The following is an 8,613-nucleotide window of genomic DNA, read 5'->3' on the forward strand; positions in this document are numbered from 1 at the left end:
ATCTTAAAAATCCCATTTAGATGTGTGTATTTTACACACATCAAATAACCCCACACTTAGCTCATTGCTTGTCCTCAAGCAATCAAAAGTAAAATAAGGAAAATAAACCACTAAGGAACAACACTTAAACTGACAAACAAGCTAGACAGCTCCTGCATATATCCTTAACAAGCGTAAGTCAAACAAAAAGAAACGAAGCAATCAATTCAAGTATCACAACCAAGATGCCAATAATTCACAAAATACTGTCTCAACAAAATTATTTTGAACCAACTCCTCACCAGATTCACTCTAAATCACTCAAAGTGTTTAAAGGGTAGTGTTTAATCGCTCAATGCATTAACTACTGCCTTACTTACTATATGCTTGCTCTTAAATCCTACTCCTACCACTTATGGAGAGTCAACAACCATGTTAAGAGGTCTTTATAAGGGTTGTAATGGGGATTAGGTAGGGGTAGGTAAATTTGGTAAGAGTTGAACCTATGGTGTTCTGCAATGAAACACATGACCTGCACACAAGTCACAATGATCACAAGGGGTAAACAATGGACAGTAGTCCAAGGTGGGAAATAGGAATCAAGTCAAAATGTTTAGCTCACTTACTTTCTTTCTTTTCATCACCTTTCCCTCTTATTCTTCTATTTCTTTTTTTTTCTTCTTTTTTTTTCATAAGGGAAGAACATTCACATAATAGAGTGAATTTTTTTTGGATTGAAGAAAGCTGCTATAAGATTCCACACTATTCCCGAGACAAAAGTTCCCAATAAAAATAACTCATGTGCAGAATCATAACCCAAAGCAGAATAAAACTAAGTGGTAATGGAATATGATAAAAAAAAGGTGAAAGAAGGGGTTATCTACAGAATCAATAAACGAATGAAGGCTATTTGGCTAGAATGAAAAACCTAAGTGCCTCTATCATACCAAAGTGTTAAACTCTCATTGTGGCCCTCATAAGCATTACCGAGCAAGTTCTAAAAGTAAAGACAGTAATTAACACTCTCAACAAGAAATAAATACAAGCATATAAAGTGTATGCTTACAATTTAGGCTTAATTTCTCACAAGTGTGCTTTTGAGTAGGTTCCAAACAAAAATCATCAAAACAAAATTAAATAAACCAAAGCAACTTAGTGCAAAATTCAAACTAATTATCTTACATTCTTCCGTAAAACTCAACACTATCGGTTTTACCAGATCACATGGACATAAACAGGATTTCAAAAGCAAGTCAATAGTAAGAGCATAAAAAAAAGTGAAAAATTTTCAAAATTTTACAAAAAATTGCATAAAGAATAAACAAATAACTAAGATGGGATAAATATCACCCACCCCACACTTGAAGGACACACTGTCCCCAGTGTACAAAATATAAGAAATGAAAAAGGAAAAAGAGCTAATACTGCCTTGACTATGGCTCCAGAGTGAAAAGAGGTGCATCGTCAGGGATATCAGGGGGTTGGCTAGTCTATGGTAGAGGAGTGGCTGCAAATAATAAAATAAAGAATTAAAATCGAAACTGAAACAAAAATTAAATAAAATATGAAAACTAAAACTAATAAAATGTTTCAAAACAAAAGGTTAAAATATTAGAGATTAAAGATAAAAATTGGGGTGCCTCCTAAAAGCGCTTCTTTTTTGTGTGACGAGTCTTCTTAGCTGGACTCATGGTGAAAAGCAAACGGGCATGATCGACGACCATCCATCCTTCTTCCAAGGAAATGTCTTCAAGTATCCGCTTAGAGGGATAATCATCAATTTCCTCTTCCCGACTATCAAGCAAGCTGCTAGTATGATGGGTAGAACTCGCTCCTCATATATTTGCACATAGTCATGATGCTCTAGGGGCTCTTCCAATTTGAAAGCTGGAGTTTCACCAACTGGAAGGATCGACGATTGGGCAATTTCTTCAGGAATGTCGATGGTTTTCTCCAGTCCTTGGCTTGGTTCACTTGCCAGAAGAAACTCGAGCTCCTCCAAGACTTCTTCATTGGATAACTCGTGCTCATCTTCCATTATCGAAGGGATTTGTGGAAAATCCACCAAAAATTCCTCTAACTGCAACTCAGCATCATCAACTATACGTTCTTGTTGGTAGTTTTTCAGAGAGATATTGTTTGCCTCTTCCTTTTCTGGTTCTATCTCCATGTTCAAAGAGTCGTCCTGCACAGAAGCATCATCGTCAAACATAATAGATAACCCGGAAAAATTCTCACCTGAACGCAAAGTGACGACGCTCAAGTGTTCCTCGGATTCAGTAGCGTTTGATGGAGTTTCCCATTGTTTTGCCACTAGTAACTTGAAGATCAAGCCTACTTGATGCTCTATATTCTTTATTGAGGCTTGTTGACTTTCAAGTACCCTATCTGTTTGTTGGAATCTATCATCAAGACTTGCAATGAACCTCATCATCAGCTCCTCTGACACTAACTCTTCATCTTGTGTTGAAGGTGCAAGATTAGGCTGCTGATGTGGTTGTTGAAATTCTAGTGGTTCTTGGCCATCTAAGCTCCATCCAAAGGTTGAATGAGTGCTCCACTCTTGATTGTAAGTGCTTCCATACGAGTCATTTGGCCAACTTCCCGTATAATTCACCTGTTCATAGTTATAAGAACAATGAGCAACATTACTATACAATGGACAATCATTACTTAAATGTAAACCATAACAAAATTCACAAAAAACTTGAGATGAAAGGATAAGAGTGGAGAGTTGATCGGTGGCCCTGCAAAACGATTCCACTCGAGCTTCTAAAGATGCACGGGTATCCCAATTTTTAGCACTCTTTTGGTTCCTGATCCTATTTTCCAACGTGTCATACAAAGAGTTTAGCATTGAACCTCCTTATCATCCACTATCTGAATCATAAACTTAACTAAATAAATATGTACAAACAAGACAAAAATAAATATAAATAAAAATAAAAAATGGGTAAATTAAGAAATAGCAAATTTCACTCTAGTTTTCAAACAGTCCCCGGCAACGGCGCCAAAAACTTGACGTGTGCTACTTGTGTTAGCTACAATCCAAGGCAGTGTACCTATCGATGCAGTCTAGCACTAATGGCGAGTATCAAGGTCGTATTCCTCGGGAAAGTGAAAGCCCAGAGTTACTCCTTTATTTTTTATTATATTAACCTAAAATGAGTGATGAATAATTTCTAAACTAACTAATAGCTACAAGCTAAGTTCTAAGGGAGATGCAGGAGTAATTGATAAATAAGATAACCAAGACAGGAAAGCAAACCCAAAGGGAACCTAAACTAGTTGGCAATCAAACAAAAGATAAAGGACTGGTGAGTCTAATTATGCTACTCGTGGATGAATTCTTAACCGAATTCGGTTTCTCTCTCGAGATAACCGAATTCCTAAACCTAATAACCTAAAGTTGGAATCTCTTCCTAATGATTAATTCTTAAATTCTTTAATCCGCCTCTATTAAGCTTTGTTAATTCTTAATCCAGCTAGTTAATTATCCTTATCTCTAAGCGATTATTAACCAGTTCTTGCTATTCAAAATTCCAATTGCCAAATGGACTTCTCAATCACGCAAAGCAATCTAAACACACAATTCACAACGTCTCATGAATAATGCATTATTTTATTAGTACTGAAAGCAAGAAGAATACAAAACTAACCCAAACAATCTTGCAACATAATACTAAGCCAACATAGTAAAGAAATCTCAATAGATTTAATCAATCTAGCTAATCATGTTCATTATCAAAATCCATAAGAATACAATTACAACAAAGAGTAAAGGTAGAGAAACCCGATTACACCCTTGGATGAGAGTAAACAGCCCCAATTCCTCTTGCTAAAATTGAATCGATTCTTGTTCCTCTTACTCGATTTGAAAACCAATCAACGAACCTCGCCTAATCTTCAATCTTTAAAGGGAATCCGATTGAAACCTTGATCCAAGTCTCCTTTTTCCCTTAGTTTTAGCTTAGAAAACCCTTAGGGAGAGAAAATTTAGGGTTTGGGATGTTCTCCCCCGCTCTCTTTTTTTCTTTCCTCTCTTCTTTCTTTTAACTAATTCCCCCTGTCACCCGCCAACACGGCCGTGTTCCCAACACGGGCTAGTGTTGATGCCCGTGTTACTCTCTATGGTCGTGCTCCCTAAAACTTCTGTTTCTTTGATGGTTGATGCACCAACACGGCCGTGTTGGTGAACGTGTTAGGAACACGGCCAGTGTTGACACCAACACGGCCATGTTCAGCTTCCTCTTGCTCGTACTTAGCTTGTTTCGGCAGCTTCGGTGTCCAATTATGCTCCAATTTTTTCCTTTATCATCCTTTGACTTCTTTTGGACCTAATGCACACAAACAGACTTATAGGGTGAGTGTTGGGACCAATTCACATCCAAATGTCCATAAAATCAATCTTAAAAATTCCATTTAGATGTGTGTATTTTACACACATCATTAAGCCTTCTTTGGGTATCTCAAACAGCTTTGGCATTGTCTTCTAAGATTATTTTATACATACACATAGTTGGACTAATACCCTTAATGTTAGAAATTCCCCACCCAATGCCTTTCTTAAGTCTCCTTAACTCTCTAATAGTTGGTTCCTCTTTTGAAGGAGAAATATCAAAAGCTACAATTACTGGGTATGTATTCCCCTCTCCTAAGAAAATATATTTAAGTGTTTTAGGCAACTCCTTAAGCTCAAGTTTCTTATTGTTCATTAATAATTTCTAGTTTCTTTTTAATAGGAGAATCTAAAGGTTCTGCAGTGCTTTCATTAAGTGACATTGGAATAGTTTCATCTAACTTATTATGAAAGTCTAAGACTTCCTCATCTAAGTTTTCTTTTATTTTTTCTAATGTTAATGCAACCTTTAACTTATCATCTCTATCTTGTAAGTATGTTCCATACATAAAATAATTCAAACAATCAACATATGAACATTTATCAATTGAAATGCTAGGAGATAGAGTTAGAGAATCAAACACTTTAAATTCTATAGTCTCTTCCAAGACTTTCATAGTCAGCTTTCCATTGTGCATATCAATAATTGTTTTAGTAGTTGCCATGAAAGGTCTACCAAGGAGTTGCTCCTTATCCCTTACTGGTGTATTTCCCATGTCAAGAACCATAAAGTCAACAGGGATTATCAATTTACCTACCTGAATCAGAAAATCCTGCATTATGCCTCTTGGATACTTAATTGATCTATCAACTAGTTGCAGAGACATGGTAATTGATGTGCGTAAAATACACATATCTAAATGGAGTTTTTAAGATTGATTTTATGGACATTTAGTTGTGAATTGGTCCCAACACTCACCCTATGCGTCTGTTTGTGTGCATTAGGTCCAAAAGAAGTCAAAGAATCATAAAGGGAAGAATTGGAGCATAATTGGACGTCAAAGCTGCCGAAACAAGCTAAGTATGTGCATGAGGAAGCTGAACATGGCCGTGTTGGTTTCAACACTGGCTGTGTTCCCAACACGGGCACCAACACGGCCGTGTTCCCAACACTGGCACCAACACGACCATGTTGGGTGCATCAAACATCAAAGAAAAAGAAGTTTTAGGGAGCAGGGCCACAGAGAGTAACACGGGCATAAACACCAGCCCGTGTTGGGAACACGGGCATCAACACGGCCATGTTGGAGGCGACAGGGGGAATTAATTAAAAGAAAGAAGAGAGGAAAGAAAGGGAAGAGCGGGGGAGAACGTCCCAAACCCTAATATTTCTCTCTCTAAGGGTTTTCTGAGCTGGAACCAAGGGAAAAGGAGACTTGGATTAAGGTTTCAATCGGATTCCCTTCAAAGATTGAAGATTGGGCGAGGTTTGTTGATTGGTTTTCAAATCGAGCAAGGGGAACAAGAATCGATTCAATTCGAGCAAGAGGAATTAGGGTCTGTTTACTCTCATCCAAGGATATAATCGAGTTTCTCTACCTTTACTCATTGTTGTAATTAAATTCTTGTGGATTTTGATAATGAACATGATTAGCTAGATTGATTAAATCCATTGGGATTTCTTTACTATGTTGGCTTGATATTATATTGTTGGATTGTTTGGGTTAGTTTTGTATTCTTCTTGCTTTCAGTATTAATAAGATAATGCATTATTCATGAGACATTGTGAATTGTGTGTTTAGATTGCTTTGTGTGATTGAGAAGTCCATTTGGCAATTGGAATTTTGAATAGCAAGAACTGGTTAATAATCGCTTAGAGATAAGGATAATTAATTAGCTGAATTAAGAATTAACAAAGCTTAATAGAGGCGGATTAAAGCTTAATGCTAATTTAAGAATTAATCATTAGGAAGAGATTCCAACTTTAGGTTATTAGATTTAGGAATTCGGTTATCTCGAGAGAGAAGCCGAATTCGGTTAAGAATTCGTCCATGGGTAGCATAATTAGACTCACCAATCCTTTATCTTTTGTTTGATTGCCAACTAGTTTAGGTTCCCTTTGGGTTTGCTCTCTTGTCTTGGTTATTTTATTTATCAATTACATCTCCTTTAGAACTTAGCTTGTAGCTATTAGTTAGTTTAGAAATTATTCATCACTAATTTTAGGTTAATATAACAAAGAACAAAGGAGTAACTATGGGCTTTCACTTTCCCGAGGAATACGACCTTGATACTCGCCATTAGTGCTAGACTGCATCGATAGATACACTACCTTAGATTATAGCTGCATAGATAGCAACCATCAGTAATTGGTCTCAATTCTCCTAAGCCAAGTTGTGCATATATTGAATATGGCATCAAATTGATGCTTGCTCCCAAATCCAACATACTTTAGCAACTTTCTTATCCCCCATTGTAATATCAATAGTGAAGCTCCCAAGATCTTTAATCTTATGAGGTAATTGTGGTTGAAAAAGAACACTTGCTGCTTTAAGGACCATAACTTTTTCATTATTTCCATATCTCCTTTTATTAGAGTTAAGCTCCTTGAAGAATTTGGCATAAGCTGGCATACTTCTTATAACATCCAACAAGGGCAAATTAATATTAACTTTAGAAAGCATATCAAAGATTTCAAGAATTGGTTATCATGTTTGCTTTCTTTCAATCTGTTAGGGAATGGAATAGGAGGCTTATAAGGCTTAGCTACCTTATGGAACTTAGGTCTTAAAAACGCCTTCTTATCTTTCTCTTTTTGCCTAAGATTGGGTTATGTTCTTCCTCTTTTTGTAGACCTCCTTCAGTTATTTCTACATCAACTAATCTATCTTCTTTAATGTAACTACATAAGAAGAATCTTTCTCAATTATGGTTTTACATTATTATCAAATAACTCACCATCCTTAAGAATGGTGATAGCTTTGGCTTGCTCAGGCTGACCTGACAATTTCCCTTTCTTGTTTTCTTTTACAACTTTAACAATTTTCCCAATTTGAGTTTCCAATCGCTTCATTGAAGCTTCAATGAAATCAATTTTCTTTTCATTCCTCTCCATCCTATCATGGGTAGTTGTCATAAAATATTATAGTGTTTCCTTTAAGCTTGGTTTTCTTTGAGGAGCTTGTCATTGATTTTGGAATGGTGGGTTTTGACTTCTTGGGTATTGAGACTCTTAATTTTGACATTGGGGCTGATTTTGGTTCCTCAACAATTTTGGTGGTTTTTTTCATTATTTCTCCAAGAAAAATTTGGATGGTTTCTCCAACCTGGGTTGTAGGTGTTGGAACATGAGTTATTTCTAAGTTGCCTAGGTTGATAAGATTCCATCAAATTAATCCATTCATAATCATTTCCTACATAATTCTTATAAGATGAGCAAACATTAGCACTATAACCATAAACACTAAATACATTCTTAATTGAAGCAAGTATTTTAACTTGTATAGTTAATTCAGCTATTTGCATAACCATCTCATTATTAGACACAAATTCATTCACTCCTACTATTTTTATTCTCACACTATTTTGTTGTGAATTAGCTCCTAACATCTTAAAAATATCATAAATCTCATCAACAGTTTTTTCTAACATAGCACCCCTAGCTGCATTATCAATCATACATGGATACTATTGTGTTAAACCATCATAGAATGATTGGTTAGTTACAGAAAGTGGGTATACATGGTGTGGGCATTACAATAAAAGTGACTTGAAGCGATCCCATGCTTCATGAAAGGATTCAATATTCTTTTGATAAAAGTTGGAAATTTCAGCCCTTAACACTTTGGTCTGTTGATGTGAGTAAAATTTACTTATAAATTTTTGATACACTTCATCTGAAGTTCTCAAAGAATTAGGAGGCAAGGTCACCAACCAAGCCTTTGCCTTTTCTTTTAATGAGTAAGAAAAACATCTCATCCTTAAATGCTCCTTAATTATTCCAAATAATGAAAATGTATGAACTATAACATAGAATTCCCTAATAAATGTCAATGCATCTCCACTAGGTATCCTATAGAATAAGGGAAGCATATTGAAATCGATGTTCTTAAGTTCATAATTCCTAAATGTATCGTCTAGAACTATGCATGAAGTAGTATTACCAATTATAGGTCGAGCATAATCCTTTATAACCATTTGTCTTTCAGCTATTACTTTTCTTTGGTCATTAGCCATTATTTCAACCTCTTCTTCAAATTCTTATTCTAGCTTTTCTTCAAATTCTTCTTTTTCTT

General features: G+C 35.8%; 1 non-coding gene across 1 annotated transcript; it reads left to right on the forward strand.

The window, feature by feature from the left end:
- Positions 1-8,054: 8,054 nt before the first annotated feature.
- LOC112535665 lies at positions 8,055-8,160 on the forward strand. Its single transcript, XR_003079749.1, has one exon. It is a non-coding gene; the product is annotated as a small nucleolar RNA R71 (small nucleolar RNA).
- Positions 8,161-8,613: the final 453 nt, after the last annotated feature.

Source organism: Ricinus communis, chromosome 10 (assembly GCF_019578655.1).
Source record: "Ricinus communis isolate WT05 ecotype wild-type chromosome 10, ASM1957865v1, whole genome shotgun sequence".
NCBI classification, from domain to species: domain Eukaryota; kingdom Viridiplantae; phylum Streptophyta; class Magnoliopsida; order Malpighiales; family Euphorbiaceae; genus Ricinus; species Ricinus communis.